Source organism: Hippocampus zosterae, chromosome 3 (assembly GCF_025434085.1).
Source record: "Hippocampus zosterae strain Florida chromosome 3, ASM2543408v3, whole genome shotgun sequence".
NCBI classification, from domain to species: Eukaryota; Metazoa; Chordata; class Actinopteri; order Syngnathiformes; family Syngnathidae; genus Hippocampus; species Hippocampus zosterae.
In genome coordinates, this window is record NC_067453.1 from 23050934 (window position 1) to 23077765 (window position 26832).

Sequence of the window (26832 nt, forward strand, 5' to 3'; positions counted from 1 at the left end):
AGGGGGGGTGGACAAGGCAGTTAACCGCGCTTCAAGATACATTGTGTGTGCTGTGTGTGCTTTGTGTGCGCGTGGCAAGTGAATGAAAAAGAGTGCAGACGGCACCGACGGATCAATACGAGTCAGGAAATAAGGTAGAAAAGGTTATTTACTTGACATTGATCTGTTGTAGCAGCGGCCGTGTTTGCCCTGTTTCTCTTTTGTTAACCTCTAATCCTGAGTATACTCACAAATGACAGGGCGGGGGTGTTAGGAGGGAGTCGACTAACAGGTGTGAATTATGGATCCAAAGAGGTCGCGGCACCTCTGCCACCGACTGGCGCCTGTACAGCTCCAGACATGAAGAAATGGAGTTAGAAATAAGAGCGCATGGGACAATTTGAAAGCTCCGCCATGGAGTTATAACGGCATGCCAGCCCTGTGTTAATGCATGACACAATTTACATACAGGATTAATTATGCCAAGGTGAAAAGCCGTATATGGAGGTCAGGATGATTAAATGAACATCCGCAGAGTCCCTTTTAAGAAGTACGGATAATGGATAGATATATAGTATGTTGAATTAAAAGTGCCACATGCAATGGGAGCTAACAATTAGCATTTACTGTTTGTGGTGCTGTTAGCATTTAAGCAATGGTCATCTGAAAACACTAACGGTAAGAAAACATGTAGCTTGGCAATATAAAAATATTGTATGTCACATGACATACACTTGCATGACAGTTGAGTAAAAAATAACCCAATTTGGGTCACAAAGGGACCAACCTGCTATTCGATCAATTTGACCCAACTTTCTGGGTTGTTCCTGAAAGTTAGGTTATACATGACCCAACTGTTTTTTTAGGTTTACCCTTGGTCTAAGTTATGTCAACATTGCTAGCGAAGGTTCAAAACAGACTGCTGTAAATTTGAAGAATGTTCATCCTGAATTCAGTCTGAAGGACTGAAGCAAAGTGGAGGGCTCACACTGACTGCCCAATAAGGGGAGCTGGCCCGAGACCAACCGACATTTATGCACATCCGTCACATCTTTTTATTTTATTTTTTTTTTAGGCGTGAAGATGGCACAGACTCGATGTGCTGAACGGAGGGGGGGGGGGGGGGGGGGGGGGTACGACGACTATTTGTCCATCCGTATGCCAGCACTTGTAATCGCTCTTTCAAGAGCCTGCCAATGATGGCCCTTTGCCAACAAGAGCCACATGTTGCAACAGAGCAAAGCCTGGCAAATAGTTGACGCTGATGATTACGGAGCAATCCAAGCACACAAAGTAGTCCACTTGATGACATGAAACAAATTGATCAAATTATGCGGCGTACTTCTTAAATATGTCTTATGTCCGATTTGTCACCAAATCTGTCGCATAACAAGACATTTAAGGAAAAACAACAAAACAAGAGCTGAGCTGACTGCTCTTACATCGTTTTCATTCAAATCCACTCCCCCACCACCCCAAAAAAAGAAAAAACAACTTGGATTGTGAGTGCATCGGTTTGAACATATGATGACAAAGAAAGTCCCGCAGTCATTAAACGGATCCGCTCAAACATTTGAAAACACTAGCTGTGCATGTACAACATGTCAGTAATGGTTGTAAAAATATAGATTTATGTTTCTGAGGTTAGCACTGTCTCATAACAGTCATTTGTGGTGTGCTTTTATAAATGCTGTGTTTATTTCTATCCACGAGTACTGCAAAGACTTCTTATATAAATAATCGCAGTTGTAAAAGTGCCTCTGACATACCACATGTTGGACTTAGTTTTGTTTTTTGTGGGGGCAGGGTGGGAGGGAGGGCATCAAAATCATGTTTTGATTGGCGATAGGTTCCCATGACCGCTTTTTAGTAGTCCACTATTGGGAGTTAAGTATTTGGATAACGCTTCAGAAGAGGGGAACTCGGGAGACCGCACCGACCTGTTATGTCGCTTGTCAAACTGTCTTAAAGTTGTTTTAAGGCTAAAAGTCTGGAGTCCGTTTTTATATTTAATACGCCATTTTAAAATTATTTTTGAATTCAGAAGAACTCTCCGGAGCAAACGTGGTACACAGACATTGGATTGGTCACCGATCAATGGCAGTATACATTCACACATCCAGTCACTGAAATGGAAGCAATTTCAGTGACTGGATGCACTATCAGCAACCTCAGGTTTGAAATTGTCTGTGTACGTTAGTTGTTTTAATGTGCTCACGCCAACGCAAGTCAATGTTCCACCCATTCATTCTCTCGAGGGCTTGTCCTCATTGGGGTCGTGGGTTAGCTGGATCCTATACCAGCTGACTTTCAAGAAGAGATTGGGTACGCCGTCGACTGATCAGCAGTCAGTCACAGAACACATTTGGTGTACTGTAGACAAATCATTCACACTTTAGGCTTCAGTTCAAACTGCAAACCCTAGTGAGGACAAATGCTGTAGAGAAGAAGGATCCGACATCTAAAAGCAAGTTAAATTCAATAATTTAATTCCATATGAAAATATATTTAGGACCAACTTTACAATTTTCCCAATGTCATATTTCGTACAAGTACATAATTGACATGCAACTCCTCTGAAGAGTCTGGACTGAAACCACATCACTGGTTTTTCAACTTTTGTTGGTGCCACTATCTGGATTTTGTCACTATCACGTGACTTGTTTTGTAGATTGTTTTTATTCAAGAAAATGTTCATTTATTTTGAGATTTACAATCATAACATACTACTTTTCATGGGTTAACATTTCTTTTCAGTTTTGAAAGATTGAACTAAAACGTTTTAATGCCAACTATGCCTTTGAAGCTAAGGCAAGGCAGCTTTATTTATGTAGAATGTTTCATATACAAGGGAACTCAATGTGCTTTATGATTAAAAGTGTTTACAGTTAAAAAAAACACTTCACAACAGACAAAGACATTTAAAAGCAAAGTAATGAAATAAAAAGTACCTTACTAAAATAATTACAAAGTAAAAGGACAAACAGTGCAAGAAGATGAGTTTGGAAAACATGATTTGGGGAAAAATGACCTTAATCATAAGTACAGAGGAAAAAGGTGGTCAACCTGAATTTAAAAGCATTCACGTCTGTGTGCAGAACAACCGCTAAATGCTGCTTCGCCGTTTTGCTTTGAACTCTGGACTCCACTAACTGATTTGAGTCTGCAGACCTCAGAGACCGACTGGGTTCTATATCCCACTCATGTTCCTTTAACGTATTCAGGCCCTAAACCATTCAGTGAATTATAAACCAGTAGCAGAATCTTAAAATCTATTCTACAACTGATTGGGAGCTAGTTTACAGCCTTTCGGACCGGAGTAATGTGTTCTGAGCTCTTTGTTAGAACCAGAGTTCTCAATGAGATACAGCTGTTTGATGCTCAGTTGAGGGAGTCCAGTCAGGAGACTATTAGACTATTAATAATCAAGTCTAGTGGAGAAATAAAAAAAGCATGAATAAGCTTCTCCTGATGTTTTTCAGGTTAATAAACGACGTCTGTAGTTGTGAATAGTTTTTGGGCTATAAAAGCCATGCCGTTGACTGGCATGTACCCGGCATCAGGTCGAAAGTCAGCTAAGAACCGCTCCAGGTCACCCATGACCCTCATGAGGACCAGCGCTATCGAAAATGGATGGATGTTTAAAGCTTGAAAGAAATTGCAATCCCCCCCCCCCCCCCAAGCCTTGGGTCTACTCACCTACTCAATCCATCCACACATATACAAGGTAGGGTAAAAGCCAAATAAGCATGCATTAGTTGACACGGTTTGCCACCTCGACTCCAGGCGCAACCGTGTGCTGAAATGGAAACCATTGCGCTCGACGTTCTTGAATTTCATTTAGTCAGACAACAATAAAAGCCAACGGAGACTCAAGATTTTTTTCAAGGCTATGAATACTTGAGTTAAACACAGGGGTCATGTAACCCAGTTAAAAAAACAACAACAACAAAAGTTACAGTACATATCAGAATACGGTAAAATAGGTGAAGAAGAAATCACTTCCCCGAAATCAGTCTATTATGTATGCTGGTGACTCATTTCCAGCAAAGAGGTATACCCATGGGGTGAGTTGACCCTCAATGAGGCAGGAAATGTGTTTTTTCCACCCGGGCTCGGCCGTATCTCACTTTCTCGCGGTGGCTGTCCGATTCAGTCACTCTCAAGAAGCGGGCCAATCTCCCTTTGTAAATAGAGCTATGTCTTATAATTCCCCCCTCTCCCTCGGATGACCGTATCAATAATGCAGAGGTAGCGCATCTGTCGCCGGCCATGAGATTATTTCTCCGATTTGGGCTGACAGTTATGGTAATAGTTTGCCGAACAATCTAGTCGGGCAGCAATGAGCGCAGATTACAGCAGTTTTCAGATTAAAGAGAATGCAGAGGGAGCCATGATTGATTGTTGGCCACGAGACAGAGTCATGCGGTTCACCCCCACCACCACCAACCACCGCCGCCGCCACCGCAACCCCAGCGGCTCGAGTTTGCCTCTCTAATCTGGTAATGGAAACATTCCTTTATCCCCTCCAAGTTCTTGAGGGGATTTTATTACATTTCGCACATTCGTGTGCTCACGCTTCAACAAGTTCCTGTCAGAACCGGAGGTGGCAAAAGTACTCACGCTCTGTACTTCAGTAGACGTCGCGATATTTGTGTGACATCAAGAACGGTAAAAGCGAAAGTACTGGTTCATCTCCTTCACTCAAGAGTAAAATAGTCAACTCAAGTACACTCGAAAAAAGGAAAAGTAAATCTTCACTGCATACAAAATATTTACTCTCTTATTAAATAGCACATATCTTCCCACACTGATGAAATAATGTGACCTGACCAACAACAAAAATGCTGACTTAGCAAACCTTACCTGTACGTGTTGTGTAAATGTTGTGGTTGAACGACATCAAATGTAGTTGATTCTACACAAATGTGATTACAGCTGAGTCGACTTTGATGAATCAATTACACCATTGATTGTTTTTCAGATTCCAATCGCATTCAGACATACGCTCATGCGTTGACAGCCGCAGAGCTTCATTCTCTTGCAGAAAGTCGGAAATTGTAAAAGTGACCCATGAGAGAGGCACAGGTCGGACGGAAACATTTTGGCAGCATTGTTCATTTTCACAACAAAAAAATGTGACTGATAAACCACCACTTGTCTTGGTTTCAGCAGACATGACAGCGTTGTCTCTTTTCCGATCACAATTATAACACACTTTTCGTCCCGTTTAAAAAAAAAAAAATATGTGAGGTCTTACCTCATGCGAATGAGCCACTGTTCACCTCCTCCCTTGACTGGACAGCAAATGCCAAGTAGAGCCTTGGTAACCATGACGACCTGGGGCGAAGCGACGTGTTGAGCTCAGAGTCTGAAAAACTAAGGCAGATAGCAGAAGCATTGATGACATTTTCATTCATGGAAGCAGCACTTCACCACCAAGCTGCCAAATTCCACATATGACTTGAACAGAAAACAATGCCACAGGTGGAGCATAGTGAACTGCAAATATGCAGAGGATTACTGTGCACTGGATTTGAAAATAAAATTATAAAATTTGTCAAACATCCAGTAAAAATATTTTGAGAGTAGAATGTGGCAGCACATTTTGTCTAATAAAAAGCAATGACAAGTTAGTGTGAGAAGCGTTGCCGGGATTTAAATGCAACCTATTAAAAAAAGGTGAAAAATCAAAAAGGAGAATAACAAGGCAGTCAGAGAGCTTTTTAGAGTGACGGTAAATGGCCTTTTTACCATTCCAACCCCCCCCCCCCCCCAACCCCACCCAATCCCTTCCCCATTTAGGGATGGCATTAGAGACTGTGGACTGACATACATTTTTTATAGCTTCATATAAAGTCGTCCAATGGCCAGGTCAGCCTTCTCATAACTAAAGAGCAGAACGCTTGGAAAAAGCCATTTATCACCGTGAAAAGGCCTGCTTGTCCCAAAGCCGTCACACACGCACAGCGGTCGCAGTGCACAAATGCTCACGTGCTCGCGCCACCGCTAATGTCTGATGACCTTCTCACATCTATTAGCGGGGCCGGCTGATGCGGGGGAAGGACGCACGAAGACCTCTTGTCTCTCGCTAAGGTTTCGATGACAAGAAAGGGGAAGGAAAAAAAAAAAGCAACGCCTGAAAATGGCACTCTTATCTTTGATGTGACGAGTCATGCGTATCCTTTTGTTGTTGTCCGCTAATAGGGCTAATATTATTAACATCATCAAGCCTTTAGGTAACGTACAGGAAAAATTCTTCACAAGATTTTAACATTATGAACTGGTGTGAAGTGAAGCTAACTATAGTTTTGCAAAATGGATTATGAGAACACTAGCTGGTTCGCCGCCCTCCGGGCGGCTCATCAGCTAGTTCCTGCGGAAGGCTGGTAAGGTGGGCCTTCGGCCCACAAAAGTGTTGTTGCTTGGTTCAACTTTTTGTTCATCTTCATTGCTTATCGCGAAAATAAAGAGATGTTTAGCTCTACTAAATAACTAACAATTTTATTGCAATGCTTGTGGGTAGACAACATTTTTTCGCTAAGATGCCCGCGCGATCGTAGTGAGCCACTGCCTGAGCGGCGCAGTGGCAGCGCGCAGTGGCAGCGCGCAGTGGCAGCGCGCAGTGGCAGCGCGCAGCGGCGCGGTGAAGTAGGTACGTTTTGAAAAGGGACAGACGGAAGGACAGACCGCGTGCGGGACGACGCGCAATATATATATAGATTACAGGAAAATACCTCATCCGTGCCTAAGTGACGCATAATGTTAGCATGGTCATACAGTAATTCTCGCTATTCAGCGGAGTTAAGGACCAAGTATTATTGCAAGTATTTGACCCATCTTGAAAATGTTATGATTGTGGAAATTAGTGGCACCTTTATTTAAAAGGTGAATTCACTCTGTGACCAAGCTCAAAACTCAATTTGCTCATATGAAATCATTTTTCACTGCTGAAATTAATCAGTTACCACCACCCCCAAAAATGGTTGTTGTTTTTTGATGTCAAAACCCCCCCTAACAGAAGTTCAAGAAATTCACAGATTTGATCAGGGTCAATTATTGTCGTATTCATGTGCTGGATGTGTGACATTTAAGGGTGTAGCCTCGTGGGTAAGACTGTTGGGCGTGAGTGTCTGGATGGGAGTTGTGGCCTACGCATTTCACCAATAGAGACGCTTCAGGTTTTGTTGCCACAGATTCAGGACATATGAAAGTAGAAATAAAATTATGTGCGTGTATATATATATATATATATATATATATATATACATACACACACACACATATACTGTACATATACACACATTCACGTACATAGCCATATCCATAATATACACATCATTTATACACATACACGTACTGTATATGCACTTAGACACACATATAATAATAACAAATTTTATTTATAAGCAACTTTCAAGACACCAAGGACACTTTACAATATATGGATACACATGCATGTATATATGCCCATGCATACATGCACACATCCATATACAAGTGTACACTTGTATATACAGGTATACGTATATCTACATCCACATATCAAAACGTACATACACACATTTGCTTTTTGGGGGTATATGAAAGCCCATAGAAATGAGCTGCGGCGACGGTCATGATGGAGTGAGTGTAATAACGCGGTAACACGACATGCTTTTTTGCCAACGCTTCCCCTTTGATTTGGCCAGCCAGAAAGACCGCCGGTGTCGAGCTGGAACGCAGCACACAGACAAACCATCAGAGCAGTGCAGCCCCATTAGTGGGCAATTAGAGACAGCTGGTGGCTTGTCAGCCTGGTAATGGCCTCAAAAGGAGGAGACGTGCAACACAAACACTAGCGGCAATGTAGTGATGTCCAAACCAAGAAAAGAAATGATCCCCCGAACACTATTCGCAGGGCACGATGCATCCAAATTGAAGGCGCGCTTCAACCGTGACTGATGTCACTCTTTTACAATGCAGTTTTTGAAAAAGCATTTTCCACATAATTTGGGCTGGTGCAGTCCAAACCAAGGCGTGTTGCATGTACGGATGACGCCTACTCGGATGAGAGATGTCAGAGAGAATTTCGGTGTCTAACATGTATTGTAGATATTGAGGATATTCTTGTTCAATTGACCCAGTTTGCATGTAAAATGAACCATACGGAAGGGTTAAAATGTTCCATAAGAAGTCCTCTTTCAAGTTGAACCATTTCCACCTCTTGTTGGCTAAGCTAAGCGATAAATGACGTGGGCATGCCGAGAAGAAGGAGGGAAAAAAGGAAGGGTGAGGGTTAGCTAGTTTAATAAATTATTGAAGAGGGAAAAAAGCCAGCCAAGGGGAACAAATAGTGTTTCTCCCGGAAACGCGTACCTCCCCCCTCAAACCCTGCACCCAACCCATCTTCCCTGACCCCAGCTGCCCCTGCGTACCTGCAGCCCTCCCACCCCCGAACCCATCGCATTAGTGAAATTCTTATTTGATGGCATTTTAATATTCTGCCTTGATGACTTTTTAGCAACATTTACTTTCGAGGCTTTGGAGCACGCATCCCTCCTGGAGAAAATGAAACCTGTCAAAACCCATTACAAAGAGGAAAAAAAAAATCTAAATTTAAATACCTCTACCGTGTTAGCGGTACTACACACGTGCCCCCTACCACCACCCACCCCAACCCAGGCGCTTCGAGGCTCACAAGCACTCATCTGCTTGCCGCCACGTAATGAGTCTGTTTGATGGCCAAGCGATTTGTGGGTCAGCGAGCATACGTTGCAGATCCAATTTAAGCCCCGATTGCTTGTACTCTGGAGGAGCTTGGGGAAAGAAAAAAAAATGTCTTATTGAAATTTAATACCACTTCATTTCTTCTGCTGTGCATGCAGTGACGAAGGTGTGCTTACGTGACTCCTATGCAAATGGAGTTGCGTAATGGACAATCCAGTGACTCCTGCCAAAACAAAGGAATATTTGTTTTTGTTTTTATTTATGTTAAGGCATGAGCATCATGGTGGGCTGCGGGTCTTGCTCAGCACAGATTTAATTAGGAGCCTCCGAAGGCAACACGGAGAGCAGCCACTCAGTTGAGTGCAGCGTTTTGGCATCATGTGATAGATGACTTTGCAACATGCCTTTTCGAGCGCTATGCTCTACACACAGTGACTTTTTGACACATCACATTTTGATATAATTTGATTTCAGCTCCAGACTGCCAAGAAAAAGAAATAGAAGATTTTTTTTGGGCTAGGCTATGCTACGACATTAGCATGAGGGCGGTTAATGGGGTTAATGGGGTTAATGAAGCAAGCAGCAAATTGGTCTCATCTAAATTTGGATCAGCTGAAAAGCAGCAAGATTCCATTAATAGTCACAGCAACTCACAGAATTCTATTCTGAAAAAAAGTGAAATCAAATGCAGGCGCAGAGGCTAATTGAGAGTTCAACTGAGCTGTGTGCAGGCTGGCGAGGCCCGGATTTATGAATGCTGCTCCTCCGCACCACCCACCCACTCACACGCATATGCTTACTCTACATATCTATATTAAACTTAATAGTCTGTTACATTGCGCCTTAACCTCGGCTCTCATACATGATTACCTTCTGATTTCCTTGCAAAATGGCACATAAACACGGGGCAGGGTTTTATCAGCATGTCACTGAGCTTGTTTCCGGTGACGACCCCCACACTTCAACCCCCCCAACCTCCCTCCCAAGTGCTTGTTTCACGTGTCACGCTGACGGCTGATTTATTTGCCGCCTCCACGTTTGCCGGAGCATTTTACAAACATTTGGCACAGCTACGTCCAGTGCATTAGAAATGGTGTTCTAGTTCACGTGGGAAATGTTACTGTGGTACAGTATGATCCCCGCTACTTCACAGTTCATCGTTCAAACCCCCCGCTATATGGCAAACTTGTAATTTTTTTCAGCATTTTTTTAATGGGTTTTTACAGTCAACAGGCAAGCCCGAATTTAAAGTTGCATGCTTTCAGCATGGGATCAAGTCGTTTTGTATCATGCTGGGCAGTACTGAGATCTGCAGAAAGAGACAATAGAGTAAAACCCCTTGTTTATCGCGGTTAATGGGGACCAAAACGACCCGATCTTAACGAAAATCCGCGAAGTAGCGACCAATAAATATATACAGGTAAATTACTGTTGTACAGTATGATGATGCTGCTTGCTTCATTAACCCCATTAACCACACTCATTGCGCAAAAGGTCCGCGAGAAGCTGCAAAACAACAGCGAGTCACAGTCATTTTTTTATTTATTTTTAATCAATATGTTTGAAAAAAATCATCGATGCACTGAATCCGCGATAAACGAACCGCGAAATAGCGAGGGATCACTGTACCGTACATGAAATAAGAAGGAAAAGAATAACCTCCAGTTACAGTCATTATTTCCAATAGAGGAGAGAAAATATCTGCTTGTGAGTATTGTACGCTTTTTGTAGTTGTGTTGCTGTTCCACGTGTGTTGAGGTGTCAGTATTTTGATGCTTCGTAATTATTGTACAATGATGCTAGTTTCCATGAGCCCATTCATGATTTTCCGATTACGTGAGCATTAAGCCGGCAGACTTCTGTATAAAATCTAACATCGCAGTGTGGTTAAACGTGAGGTCAATTTGCAAGAAACATGACGTCGACACGCATGTTTTGCCTTCGCGAGCTACTTGAAAATATGTCGCAGGCCACACCTCGGACGTGGGCCACGAGTTTGACACCTGTGGTTTAGACCATATTTAATGTCGGTGTTTTCGTGTTTTCTCTCAGCTGTACTCGTGGGTTTTGCTAGTTGCCATGAAGTACACTTGGGACGTCCATATTTATTTAATTTTTATTATTATTACTTCATTTATTTATTTTTTGCACTTTGTTTCTGGTGTCGGTCCGAAGTTCGACAATTTCTTTTGGCTTCTCCAGTTTGTTCTTACATTGCTGCATTGAACTTTTGTTTTTAAGTACCGTTATGCTTTGGGATGTCGGCATATTTCGACTGGATTGAATGACAAAAATTAGATTTTACATCACTTTCATCCATCTCAACAATTAGCAGAACTACAATAGAGACAATGACTACATCCAGATGGGAGGGGAGTAAACAGCAATGCAGACCTCCCCAACTACCAATTCAACCCCCTTAAACACACACGGGCCATTCTGCTGGGCTCTTGACTTACAAATTGCTGCTCTGGACTGGCTTTCTAGGGAGAAGGAAAAGAAAGATTTGGAGGAGAGAAAAAAAAGAAGGCCACTCGGGACACTTATGTTCTCCTTGCAATAATAAAAGCAGCAAAGCCTGTCACTGGCTCACAGTCGGTGCATTGTTTCCATTTGCCCAACCTCAACGCTGTCAATAAGCTCCGTATCCATGATCCACATCCTCCCTATCTTTTCAATCTACTTGGATGACTTCCAAGAACCGTAGCTGGGAAAGGGGAGAAAGAAAGAAAAAAAAACATTAAAATGTCCTGAACGTAAGCCCTCAATGGGCAAGTGTAAGACCCTCTTTAAATGTAATATCAGGGCCTCTTTAGCATGCCAATGAGGCTACATGGAGAGCGGCGGTCCCGGCGGACTGCCTACAGGAAGAAGGGCAAGTCCTTTCTTCAACATAAAGGGGCCAAAGCGGAGAGCCAACGAATTGAGTTAAAAACATTCGTTCAACTGGGCGCTTGAGCACACACATGGAGGATGTTTCGAGTGGCTCCACTGATGCAATACGGGATATGCTGTGATTTTACGCTTTCGGATCGGAATCGGACCTCGTCCAAATGTGGATACAAACCCGATTCGCAATTGGGTATCTGACAATGTAAGACCAGTGTAAACGCACAGGTCTCTCATGAAGTACGTCGATTGGTGAGAAAAATTACACACTCGTGTCTGCTCAAATAAATTAAGTTAGCTTGCTTGTTGGCAACTATCTAGGTGCTCTTGAGTAAGGCATCATCCACATGTTTCCTGCTGATACGTCATGACACTCTTTGTACCCCTCGAGGGACATTAGTGAGTAAAATCATTTCCAAAATATCCCTCAAACCGTTCAAATATAAATTATGGTACATGAAAAGCGTTCAATATGATCCAAATATGCTACATGAAAGCAACATGAGAGCATTGTCTATAATTAAATCAGTAAAATAAGAGCAGATGGTGGCCAATGAAGTCATTTTAAGGTTACACAGGTCAACCAAACGCAATGAAACATCCAGTACGCGCGTCATTTCCGTATTATTGTTTACTGCACAGTAATTTAGTTGTTTTGTTTTTTTTGGTTATCTGTCAGAGAAAATGAAGTCAATACATTGCGAGTGGGAACTTGGACCAGCAGTGAAAACCTAGGAGACCCTTACAGTAAGTCATCAGGTTCATCTCCCAAACATACGATATGAACAACTATTTTCCTAAAAGCATTTAAAAGAATCTCTCAACTCAGCTAGTACATTGCTGTTGTTCCGAATTCTGAGTAATTTCATTAAATGTTAATCAAGCAAACATTTAAGTGCTTAAGTGCACCATTTTCACAACCCTTCCATAAATTATATTTTCCACTAGATTTGCTTTTGATGGACAATTAATTTTTGGCTTTTCCCCCCTTGCTAATTAGTTTTTCTTGGAGAATGCAGAATGTAAATATTTGCGTGGATGGGTGTGTATTTTGAGCATTGTGGGGGTTCTGTTCTTGTTCATACGGTTAGATTGTTGGGACACGCATTGTGTTTGCATCAATTAAATCCTTATAAGATTCAGGCACAGCGGGCAAAAGTTTCAGGATTTTAAAGAATTGTTTGCTGTTGGGCTTCTCCCCCCACAACCCCTAACTTTCATATGCCGTATAATCGACCCACTCAATTTTTTGAATGCACAAATTAGCATTGGGTAACGGCGTTGGCTTCTGTTAATCAGAGTACACTTGGTTGTTTAGTGAAGTGTTCAAAGCAATGGCAGTGAAGGCATTATTTGCTTTTAGTAGTGTGACACGCCACATACATATCCACGCACAAAATACAAAGCATGCATGCACATGTGTCAATGACAGTTGTCCTGCGATAAAATGTAAACATAGCAATAGTAAACGTGATCCATCAATATTTAGAAAAACTAAGCCTTCCAGCACTTCCAAAAATGTCTATTGATGCTTACTGATAGACTTGCGTAACAAACAATGGATCTATAAGTTTTAAATCTGATAAAAAATGTGTTCGTTTTTTTTTTTTTGCTATGAGTTTTTTGGCATCTTCGTTGCAATTGTAAAACATATTTGTTTTGCCACGGGCAAATTTTGAAAAGTAGTCATTCTGCTCTGAAGCGTTGCACTTCAACCTTAGGTTGAGGCAGAATAAAAAGTGTGTTCTATGACTCAAGCCAACTGCTGACGATGGGTAGAACTGCAACTCCTCTCTATTTTTATTTTTTTATTTTTGTCAGAAATAATGAAATGTGTAACTCAAACCTGTTGCTCACATTTTGATGAGAGGACTAACCCCCCCAAAAGTACCCGATGTTTAAAAAAAAAAAATCAAAAAAATCTGATGTATATCTGAATTCTCCATCCTTGGGAAATGTTCACAAAAGTATGCCACATGTCCTCTAGGCAAGTCAAGTCAAATTTATTTATACAGGCCTTAATCACAGACAAGTCTCATAGGGCTTCACTTGCCCACCGTTGCCAAATATTAACGACATCGTCCGATCTTGACCCTAGGGAGGGGAAGGAAATATTGAAAAGGACACGTGGGAACATTTAAATTGTGAAAAGGACGAATAATGTCTCCTTTAAAAATCTGCTTTTGAAAAGGTACAGTATAAGTGAAGTTGTGACACGTCATGAATAATAATAACGTTAATACAAATGCTGACATCCTGTCAAAATTAAACGACGTGAAAAAAACGGTGCATGGGGGAATCCAGCGTCCTTGACGAATCCCCCTGACACAAGCACAAACGCCTGAATTAACTGGCAAATTTAAATAGACGTGACACCTCTGGATTATCATTTTATAATATGTTATGAATAGTCGAGTCCAGCTCCTCTGTGGGCCACTATTCACTTGATTCCACTTACATTTGATAAGAGTGTTAAACAGTGTGTATGCCCCCCGCAGTTCCCCCCCTCCACCCCGGTCGAGTGGGAATTCCGTGTCTTTTATTTCATCACGACATTGCTCGACTCCGCCAGGCCCAAGTGAGATGTGGAGTGTTTAACTGACATGAACAGAGTGCTATCTGTATTTTCGGGCAGCGGGCCCTATTTTTGTGCCCAGTGCAAATGTAGCGCAAAATGTAGTCTCACTGTGCGCATTGGTGGATTTCCATTTGTTTTTGTTTTTGTATTTTCATAGACGACTGTTAGTAGTAAGGGGGTTTGCGTCGCTGTGGGGGTGAACACAGCCGATGACAGTGGCTCCACTTGTTCCCTTTGAATTCAGCGCAGGAGACGTGCGCACACAGTCTGAAGTGGGCACTTGTACACCACCATCCACTCTGGATCGTGCATTCGTGTGTTACCATTGGTTAATGCACGCCATATGATGACATCCACCACAAACATCAACGGAGCTCAGAATAAGCCTGTCGGCATTTCGATCAAAATCACGTTACATCATCTGTGTCACAACTTAGCTCTGCTTTTAGTTGGTCTAAAACCTTGTCAGCTAATCATCAGGTGTGTTGGGGGCATGAAAAGAAACAACCGCCATTCGCTAGGACACCTAGCATGGCAATGAGCGGTCTACCAAATTCCGCAACACACGAACTTAGACTTGAAAGAATTTGAGATTGATTTTTTTTCATACAATATTTGATTGACATTTAAAAATGGAAAGGATGAATGATACACTCATTCCGCACAAGGCGTGCGTGTGTTGATGAGGGAGCGACATCGTTATCTGCCGATCCCAGAACTTCCCGTGGAGCTCCAGAGAGGGCTTGTATCACGTAGCGCACCCTGCACAGGGAGTGTGCGGCCTGCTGACAGGAAAGCTCCATTAGTCGGCCACAAAGAGGCCAATAGAGACGAGCGCTTCCTCGGCCAAAGGAGGTTTGTCCGGAGAATGCTCCCGCTTCGCTTTTCCTGACAGAGGATGGTGACACACACATGCACACACGCACATGCACACAGACACACGCACTAGAGGTAAAAAAAGTACTCAATTTCTGTATTTATGGAGACATATGCTACAGATATGTTTAAAAAAAAAAGATTGGTAAATTCAATTCTGAATCAGTATCATCTTTATTGGCCAAGTATGTAAAACACACAAGGAATTTGGCCGACGCCATTTGTTCAAGTATGCAGAGAGCTGCAGCTACAATGACCAGTGCGGTAATATCCCACTAGGGCCGTGCAAAAATGCAAAGAGCCGCCTACATCTTGAGTGCCACCTTGTGGAAACACCGGCGTAACAAACGACACCTATTTTAACTTCAGTACACGTAACGCTGAATAACAAAAATAATGTTGCCCCCCCAGAAAAATGTACTTTGGGTTTCTGTACTTTGTTACTTGGTGGTTCTCAGAAAGTGCGGTCCAATTGTGCGACACGAGAGCCCGAAACAAACTGGTTCAAAACCAGGTCAAAATTACTTATGCTTTGAATCACACACAGTGTGCTCTGAATAAAGATAGTTTACTCATCCCTTTTTTCGAAAGACATTTTTGAACGTCGTGCTACTCCCGTTGTTTCATATCGTTTCATACCTGAGCACTGGGAGCAATGGCCATCTTTTACGTAGCGTTACTTTGGAGGCACGGTAAATAAAAAATAATAATAATGTTTAAATTGTATTTTGCAGTGAACCCATTGAACCTCCGGGTTCAACTTACTTAAGTCTACTGTTGGAAGTATACAGTAAATGACAACGGTACCAAATCAATTTACGGACACCGTGGGACTCCATGAAGCGATATCGTGTCGAATTAATATATTTTGCCGGTTTACAGTCAGTGCTATGGAAGCGGATGCATTTTAAAGGGTGTAAAGGCCTTTGATCACATGGGTGTGCTGTGAGGTCGCAAAGAGGAAGTGGACGTGACATGTTTTTTTTTTCATCACCCAAAATACATTCTCACACACACCAAAACGAAACCACAAAATCTCACCCAAGTTGTTTATGTGATCTCAGCGGTATGTCTGCAATACTGTAAGCACGGAAATCTGGTGACTGAATTTCAAGGGAAGAACATAACGACTCCCGAAATGAATCAGCGTTTGACCAGCCAGTTGGACTTTCTGAGAACCGCCCTACTCTCTACACACTTGATGGCTTGGCCCCCCCCCCCCCGCCCTAAACACACACGGCGAAAGAACGCCTTGTATAAATGATCCCAAGTTGATCCCCCCGCTCTTTCTGTCTTTGATAGTCACACGGACCGCCACCTTTGTTCCATTGTGAGACACAAGTCATAAGTTGCTTCGCAATTTTTTGTATTTTTTTTTTTAAATAATGCTTGGCAGGCGTCCAGAGCCAAAGATGAGTATGTTTGGACTGGCCCCAGCCGCGCGCGTGCTGCCTCAGCTCAAGACAATGGGACGTGGACATGGAAGTGGGCCTGGGCCACATGAGGAAAAGGAGATAGCGAGGGTGGGATGAGGGGTGGAGGTGCGCCCAGAGCAGACTGGTAAGCCGTTATGGGACCCTGTGGCGGAAGGGCATTGTTCGGCAGAGGAAAAGCACAACAAAAATTTAAAAAAAAAACAACTCTTCCTGAATCTTTTTATATGATTATGCGGGGAACAATTGAGTGGGTGGGATCCGTTGCTTTGAGGATACTGCAAAGAGGGGCGGGTGGAAGGGGGCAGCGCTCCTTGGAGACTTGGAATAATCCCTTCACACCTTAGCTCGGAACGTCAGCAGGAAAATAAAACAATGCAATGTTGTTGCCGAGCACGAGGCGGATTGATCAAGAACAGCATGTCCATTGAGAAAGATTACAATGGCCTTTGGCCCCATGACACATTAAGCACTGAACTAAGGGTTAATGAGGAGAAAAGTGAATCCAAATGGATTTCGCAATGTACAGGATGCAAAGTCAATGCACAGAAGATTCGCAGACATGGTTCGTCATCCACAAAAGTTCAGGAGAAGGCAACTGGATGCCTTTGTGTTTAATTCACAAAATATCTTTTGTTCAGGACTGTCCGTCTTCTCACAGACACTTCATAATTAGCTACTCTGTTTTATTCTTGCCCTGAATAGTTTTAATAAAAAATTAGGTTTGAACTTGGAAGTTATGGAGAACAGAGACAACAAAATATAAATACTGCTGTTCCGGGTAATACTGCCGCTGTTCTTTTAGTCATTTTTGTGAGCTGCAGTGCGTTTGTTTTCGCTGCTTTTCGGGGTTGTGTCTGCGCTTGTGTCGAGCACATTGATTTGCCTTCTGTATGGAATGATTTAGGGCAGGCTACGTTCACACTGCAAGGCACGAACGACGCTGCAGAGTTAACGTAGCCTTAGACACACTTGATTTTTTTTTTTTTTGGGTGGTCTACAAAAAAATGATTCACCCCAACGGACTGTAATGATGCCAGAGGGACTCAGCAAAAACTAATAAGATGATAAAAACCGTGTGATGCTAACATACAACTCCAAACAATGACGGGAAAAGCGAAGCCAGCAAGAAAGGTTTTGTGTGGACTGACAATGACCTTGAACTTCGGAGAGAGAACCTAGATCACTGTCAATGTTCCACCAACCAGCGAATTTGTTTTGGATGAACGTAATCCCTAGAAATGGCGGATCTTCACCCAACCTAACTGCAAAGTCACGGGTGGAGAAACTCAGCGCAATGTCAAACAGTGGAACTGTGACGTAACAATTCGTTAAACTTCAGAAAGGCTTGCTCAAAGAAACTTGGGAAATCGGTGACTAGCTACAAACTCCAGAGACCTGATTATTACCATAAAAACCATTCCAAAGTACATTTTCCACAATATGACATATTTATATCAAATTCCAGATAAAACTGGATGGTTGAAAGAACTTATTCTGGCTCATATTAACATGGAGCCATCAATGTAGCAACCTTGTGAAGATGTGTTCTATTATACACGATGATAAAGGAGAAAATTGCAAAGTGTGAGCGTGTACATGTGCAATGGCACCAACATGTCTCGCTGGGTGTCATAGTGCCGATATGCTTGGCAGTAGATATTCACTAAAGCCTAAGGTCACGCACCTGATATACTTTTGAATCCTGCTGTTTGCCGGAGTGCACGCGGCTCCCGGAGGGAGGGGGAACGATGCAAGCTCAGATAAGAGTCGGGTGTGATGCACTCCAGCTTTTCCCTCAAGCTCTAACACACGGTCTTCATCTCCACTTCATGAGGGATTTTTTTTTTTTCTTTCTGCTGTAACTTTCCACCGGTTTAAGATCAAAATTCTGGTTGGGTCATTGTCTGGACAATGCAGTTTCGCTTTTCACAATCCAGTACACTGTACATCCCAATTTATATTAAAGAGGACATATTATGGAAAATGTACATTTAAACAAAAATGTGCTTACAGTGTTGCCTTGAGAGATTATTTTGCGCTTTGGACACGGTCATAAAACAAACACTTCAAATAATCTTTCCCCATTGAAATGAATGAAAATGCCATTAATCCATTCCAGCTTGGCCCAAAAACTATCTATATATAAATTATTTTTACATTTCGATGAGGAAAATCAGACTCTATAATATCGTACTTTACAACATGTCTGCTTTGAGTGTCATGTGCATGGAACCGTTATACTGAGCTAAGAGTAGTCGCATGGTTCTTCCCCGTTTGTCATGGTCAAGAAAGCCATACGTGGTGTTAGCCACCCGGTAGAGGGGGTGGGATTAGCCGTGGCTCATTTGAATCAAACAGGACCCGCCCACGTCCAACACGGACTAATATCATTGATGCTCAATGGGTGAAAAGTGTGATTTAATTTGGGATCCTTGGGGTATATCAACAAAAGCATGTCACTTACAGTAACTCTTCTAAATCATTTGTTTCTTGAAAAGGATGCCACTCGCCTCACTCGAAGGCTATGAGGCCATGTGACATCTCCCAGCCAATCAGCAAAGACATCATTATTCACATTAGTTTGAAAGTTTAACTGGGGATGGAGACGGCAGGGAGCCCAGCGTGTCAAAAAAATATTTTTCCACCGTGTGAGAAAATCAAATAAACCTTAACCCACTGACCTCTTTGTTAAAAATGGTGAGCATTTATTACAAGAGGGTGTCCCTGAGGGGCTTTGGAGGCAATGACTTGAGTAGGCTGTAAATGTCATCTTTGCTTTGACACATTACTGACAAGCGAGTCCTGGGCCCATTAGTCGGAGTGACGCTTCGGCCCAACTAACAAGCGGTTCTTTGCAAACGCACATACATCGAGGAGAGGTTTTAAAGAAGTCAACATTTTGATGTTTTTTTTTTCCCAAAATAATAGTCTCCAAAAAAAAAAAAAAATCAAAAAAATACTTCAAGTTTTGCTAAAGTGCTTATTGGCTCTCCCGCATTTTAAACCGAGTTTACAGAATTAAATGTCCCTTGCCTTGTCGCTCAACTTAAAGATGTAAACAAACAAAAACAAATTGTGATCCAAAATACAATCATTCAAGCTCAACTAACAATAGTAGCCGTCATAAAATAAATCCCTTACAGATTTGATTTAAATAAATAACTCACCGAAAGTGAACATGTACATGGAAATGCTGTAAAGACTTCTAAGACTTCCACCAATGACCCAGGCTAAACTTCGCTACCCCCTGACAGAAAGATCTTTGTCTCTCAGTCAAGGGGTATGACTTCCACGATACTTTCCTGACACATCGATTACAAAGAGCACAATTGAATACCCTCATGGCTTTGAGCGCTCCTATTTTCCAATGACTATTTGTGCGTTCTCACTAAATCAGACACTAACAAATTCCTTTTTTGATTGCCGCAGACTCAAATTAATAGAAAAAAAAGTAAACCAGTGATTAAAATGATCATACAAACTGTGGAGACAAGATCAGAAACATTTACACTATGATACAAATTTTGAATTTACTATTGATAAATACGTTGCCAACAGTAGGGGTGGCAGCTGGGGTGGCATGGCTTTTGGTGGCGAAATTTTGCAAGCAGTAGTGAAATTAACTTAACTTAGGTACAACTTTTGCTTCTCGAACCCTCGCCATTAGGTTGCCTTCTGGAAGTTGTGACCCAGACCACACGGCATGGCTGGGGGGAAGTGGCGACTGTCTGTGCACGCCATTAATCAGGCCCACAGAGGACCCGCTTCCAACCAGATGGGGAGGACTCGGAACATCCAGAGGAAAATGAGCAGGCTAATTAATTCTTATTGTTGTGGACAGACGGAGATTAGAAAACTTGGACGGGGACAAGGAGAGGAAGTGGAAACACTATAAGTCACCTTTAACTAAGCTGTTGATTCACAATATGTCCGCCCCTCGATAGCATCGTTTTCTGGATGTATGACCTGGAGAGTTGCGTGAGTGACGTTGTAAAGAAAGGTTAATGAACGATAAGGAGTGTGGTGCATCACGGGCCACATGGGGGACTCTTGGTCCACCTTTTTTTTCCCCCTAAAAATAAAGGAGATAACAGAGTAACTCCCCCAGGCACTTCAGTCTGATAACGAGGAAGAATGAGGAATACAAAGTCTGCCCTTTGTACACAGAATCAAACAGTGTCGTCACGCCGCCGCCTCCCCCCACCAAATTCTAATCAGCTTTTTTGAAAATGCAAAATAATCTCATCTAATTGAACACCCTAGCATCCCTGCTATGTAAATATTCATTTAGAAAGCAAACGATTGACAGAATTTTATTGTATTAAGAACTTTCCATTATGAAAGCCATTTCTTCCTCTCCATTGAGGTCATTTTGGTGTTAAACAAGAACAGGAACATTTCTATGCAAAATAAATATCTCCCGATTTTTTTTTTATACTCCGCTCCTGCTTCCTAGAAAATTTGGCATCATTTATCATGTGTTTCAAATAATACGGCCCCTGTGATTTTAATGTTTACGTTTGATGTATGCATGCACAACGTCTCACGCAGAACTCAGTCTGCCGTTTCCGGATGCAGCACATTTCTTTGACGGTTTATTGGACTCTGATGAGCCCTAAACGTTAAAAAAAAATTGCCCTCAGGACAAATAAAGGGTAAAAACTGTATATGTGATGTTGATTTTCTACATAGACAACTGCATTGCTGCGTCTGGAAAACAACCGTGAAAGTCGTCTATCTCAGCAGGTTATCAGCTGTCATATTTTTAATTGATTGTACATCCCCCAAAAATACAACAACAAACTGGCAACATTTCGTGTTTGGAATGAATAGGGCATGCTACAAATGCAGCAGCCTTGGATAACGTATGTCTGCACACAATGCACATACAACTGCAGGTCGCATGCACAATTGTGAGGGGCGTGGCTTTTGTCGTGGACCCAAGGGCAAGGGGTAATAAAGTGAAGCTATGTTTAACTCTTGCTAGCGGCTGGACCATCGCATAATGCAACTTGAATATTGGACATTTTTCTTTTTGGTAAAAATTCAACCAGTTTCCGTGTGTTTTCTCTTGTTTCTTTTTTTAGATTCACAGAGCTCAGCCTGCTTTGAAGAACACACTTTTTGCAAATGAGTAATTACTAAAACTGAAAGTGGAGCTGTGGAATTTTGGAAGCATGATCTCAAAGTATTGAGGGAAAAAAAGTGAACGCCCATAATAACATTTAAAAGCATGGAATGTATTTTCACTCCTGGAGGCAGCACTTCAACACCAAGTTATAATTTGCAATTGTCTACATGTGTTGTGCATGCAGTGGACGCAACGCAAATGAATGCTTATGTGTGTACATTTTTGCTAAACAACATACCCAATCGACTTTTTTTTTTCATCCTTCCTTGGATATGCTGAATCCTTAATTGACCAGGACCAAAAAAAAATTGCACCCAATGGTGAGAGGTCGCTTGGAGGCTACTGTATTTATCTGGGTCAAGTCGGGAACGCTTCTTGTTCTCTGGCCTAGTCCCTTCTGAACCTGCGAGCGTGCTCCTCCGCGTAAACGTGTGAAGGTATTGATTATTTGTTTCCGTCCGGAAGGGAAGGGGAAAAAAAAGTCTCCAACATCATTATTTTCCCTTCAAAAGTGACTTTAGCGGCGCGGCCTAATTTGCCAACCGTAATTATAGGTCACGCTCCCCTTTTTGTAATTTATAAAACCTTTTGTTCTTATCAATAATGAATGGGCTTTAGTAAATCACGGCGCTACAATATTTGGATATTATGATTATGCTAATGCATTAGGGACCTTAAAAAGCCTTATCGGGGACCAGGTCCGATGCTCTATTAAGCAGAAGTTGGACGCAAATTGCTTATGTTAATGCCCCAGTTGTAGCCAGACAGCATGCAGAGTCTGCAATTAATTTCATCCAGGCGCTGGACAGACAGGCACATTTATTTCTCTTCCAGAGGATGTGGGTATCCCGCCCCCTTAGCCCCACCCCAACTACACCTCCTCCACCACATCTCAGGTCGCTTCCATGCTAGAATAGGAAAGGCTCAAGAGGGAAAGTGAGAGGGCAGCGCTGACTAACAGAGCAACGTGTGACCAAACTGAACCAAAATTTAAAAAAGCGTGCAAAAGGAAGGCAACGTCAGAGACCCACAAGAGGTGAAATCTTTATTCATCCCGCTGACAAGTGTTTTTACAAGCCAAACCTGTTTTATTAATTATGTTTGACATATCACTAATTACTTCCATTTACGTCCCATCCGCTTTGAGCAGACGATTAGGTGCAGTAGGGAAGGGCAAAGTGACTTGGTTCAGTCTTGTTCCATGCAGACAGTCCAAATAATTCACTTTTCAAACTTCTACACCTTGTAGTACACCCATATTCCAAAATTGATTTCATTAATATTTTCTTAAATATTCGACAGCCCTATGAGGATGATATTTTTTTTATTATTAAAAACCTCACATCAAGTATTCCTGGGTCATAGCATCCTCCGAGATATCTTTAAGATATGTGATAAAAGTATCAAATAAAAAAAATAAAGAATGAAATGTTTCTTAAATGACATCACATCATGTAAATTTTATATGGTGCATTTAACCCAAGCGAAAAAAAGAAAATAAGTATACTTTGTAAAGTGGTTTTCTACTGGCGTCATGCCATGTCAATCATTGGAGTCTCTACGGGGTAAATTTGCCCCCCCCCTTTGTGGACCCCACCCTCTCTAGAAGGGTGGTCTTGCACAGGACACCATTCAAGCTAATCCTCCGCGGCCTCTGCTATGACGTCAAATCAACAGGTAAGCAGAGCTGCATAAATTTGTGTCAGAACAGCATTAGCACGCAATTGATGGCTTCATGTTGTAAGCGCCACGGCAGTGCCAGATATTTGAGTGTGACGATTTGCCCCCGTGCCACATACACACAGTGTAGTGTTTGGAAAGCTGCTCTCTGCTCTTTTTTTCCCCTAACTCAACCAACATTTATGGTAAAAATGACTTCAGTCGGGCAAAAACTCAGTTATGCTTTCCCTTCACCTTTTTCCCCCTGCGGTCTCAGAGTATAAATAAACGAAAAAAGTGTCATAGTTTGGGAGTCAAACTGTACCTGTAATAGAATTGCCCAATACACTTTAATTAAATTTTTTAATCCCTGGTGAAGGAATATGATATAGGCTTGTATTGAATTTCCTCATCTTATTAAGAAAAGCTACTCCAAAGTTTTGGGAGCTTGTCAAAAGAAGACGCAAACCCTTTCCCTCAATGTCCTTCACCTTCCCTGGACAATTTCCAAAAGCCAACAACTTTTTCCTGTACACAGCACCGGAATGTTGTCAAAACGACACCGACCTATAAAAAGCAGAGCAACTAGAACAATTTAGTGAATATAGAGTCGAGTGTCATTGTCAAACAGGCCCACGTGGGATTGCATTCTTTGTGCGGCTTCCTGAAAAGTAACTTTGAAGAGGACATTTTATGGAAATGTTACGCTACTTTTTAAGGGCCCGTGTTCAATAAGTTGGGTCTCTGGACTGCCTACCTCCTCATTCCACACCTAAGTAAATCTGTCACACTCCACAAAAATGTGTCTGTAAGTCAAGTGTAATTAGGTGCCCTGGGGAAGTGTTGCCTCCATGAGTGAGAATCATGTGCACTCATGTTTGTAGGGATGACTATCACATGCTTTGTCTGCAAGCGAATAGGAGTCGACAGCACAAAAAGTCACTCGCTTTGTGACTATTCACCTTTTTTGGGGTGAAATAAAATTGTGCGTGGGGCGGGGGGGGGGGGGGGGGGGCAGATTTAGTTCATTAGTTTGGTTAGAGGCTTTGTGGGCAGTTTGGATATAAATTCATCATATCCAATATTTTGTGCAAAGGAGTTGTACAATAGCCATAAATAATAGTTAACACAAAAGTGCAACATTAATATTAACATATTACAACTGAAATGTATTTTAAATTATATCCTTATAAATGCATTATAGTGCCTTGAGAGATTAACTCATTCCGTGACATTGAAATGAATGGAAATGCCCTTAGTCCATTTCAGCCTCCGCACAATAGTTGTTTAAGGCACACTATAATAATGCAAAAGACTAAAGAAATCAAAGTTTGGCATTTTTGTTTAATCTCAACATGGATACATATTGGGCTTGCCCCACCTGGAGTTGGATGATATAAATACTGTATACTCGAAATATAATAATCATAAAAGTCTCACCTCTTCAGTACAGCAATAATCATAGTTGTTCTTGGCAGAGGAACAATACATGCCCGTGAGTATCGCCCGTCTACATGTGCTGCCCCACCATTTGCGGTCAAATCTGTAGCGCCAATTCTGCTATTCGTTCTCCTGACTACGGCATTTCCAAATAGTATTAATCTCGTACACTTCAAAGTGAAATTGAAGTGTGAATGTGTTGTTTACCAATCTGCCCAATTGATGCTTGTCATGAAGCAATTTTTGTGTTTAAGTGCAGTGTTCATGTCCCAGTGGCTCACAATAATATTCAAAATAGATTTTAGGAATAAAACGATGACCTAAATTGTACCTTAATGTTTGTCATTATGGGGCTACTTGCAGAGTTATTTCTTGAATGCCGGACCGGCAGCATAAAAGTTTGAAAATCACTTGAATTAGTCTGGTTAATTCAGGTGTTTCAACGTAATGAGAAAAGACGCTGGCGGTTCTTTCAAAAAACATCCCTTTACATTTTCTGTTTTAATTCACAGCTCACCCGCCAGTCACGTATTAGTCAAACATTAATATAAAGAAGAAGTATACATCAAAAAGTGTCAGGTTTCACTCGGTCATGCATATTCTATCCGGACTTTGCGTGACCGCCGCCGCCCGCCTTATTGCAACCGCGCGCCTTAAATAACCAGCCGATGGATGGATTGATTATGTCCCCCCATTTCCACATTGGATACAGTTAAATTTTAATGACCTTTTTTTCCCCCAGCACCCCCACTTTTCACTTGTGTTTAGATAATACACTTTATGCAAATGGAGAAATTCTATAAATTTTTGATTTGTCTCGATTTCTCGCACGGAGATGCTCATTGTGGAATGCAATTACAGTCAAGTGATGGGATTCGCGAGCACACGAGAGCGCGCGCGCACGCACGCACACAACCACACACACGCACACTTAAATGTAGGGAAAAAGTGCACCTATGATCAGTAACAACAAATTAAATACTCTCAGTAATCTTGTTATGTTCAATTTCATGAGCAACATGCTGATGTAACCATTGATTGTGAAGCAATGTTTAAAAAAAAAACACTGAAATATTCTCTGGTTTGCCCTCATTCTTCTTCTTGTCGGTCTCTTCTGCTTGGTAATGGCCACTGGTAAGTCAAAAGACATCAACTTGACTCTATTAATTACCACCTGATCCTTTCTTCCTGGATAATTAGGTGGCCATTAGTTCTAATCAAGTAGTTGCTTAATTATGGTGGTAATTAGTCTAATGGTGTAGCAAATTGAAGCTTTATCACTTTCAGATACTTAATGTGCTTGGCAGAGTAGTCAAAAGTGTCAAGGCTCGGACACGTAACGTTTCCATGCAAACATCAACAATCTAGTATCTTATTTTCATTTTTAAAAAGGAAAAAATGCAATTGTAGACTATTCCATGTTGAGCGTAGCTTTGCCTTTCATGATATGGCAAATGGCCAATTTTTATTTTTACGGTTCCCTTTTCAGAGCAAATTTTTGGAATTCTCATTATTTTTTTAACGTCATGCTATATGCTCACATCCTATAGCAAAGGCAAAAAAGCTTCGCAATTTGTGATTCAATCACAAGAAAAATTCTAATGAAACACCACTAATTGCTGGGACCACGATAAATAATTTGAATAAATTGGAAAATATAACGTCATCAAATGTACACTCGAGAAATGATGCCCTTTTCTTTGCAGCAGCGGTTCTTAACCTGGGTTCGATCGAACCCAGGGGTTCATTGAATCAGTTTCAGGGGATCAAAACAAAATGTATTTTATTCATGTCTTGAATTTGTTTTTAAAAAATCATTTTTATTTTTTACTCATGAAGGGTTCAGTGAGCATGCATATGAACTGATTGGGTTCGGTACCGCTAACAAGATGAAGAACCATTGAGCTCAAGCTAAGCTAGTTATGACTAAAATGACAAAGGCTTTTACAGACGATGCATTAATCTCCTCCTAATGCAGCACAAATGTCATACTACGCTTCGAGAGCTCTTTTAAAATACAAAGCTGATACCAAAGTATTCATATTTGCGAATATAGGTTGTCCAATGTCCATTGCATCACACAATAGAGACATCACATGCCAAATGTGTGTTTTGGTGCGGTGGTGGTGGTGGGG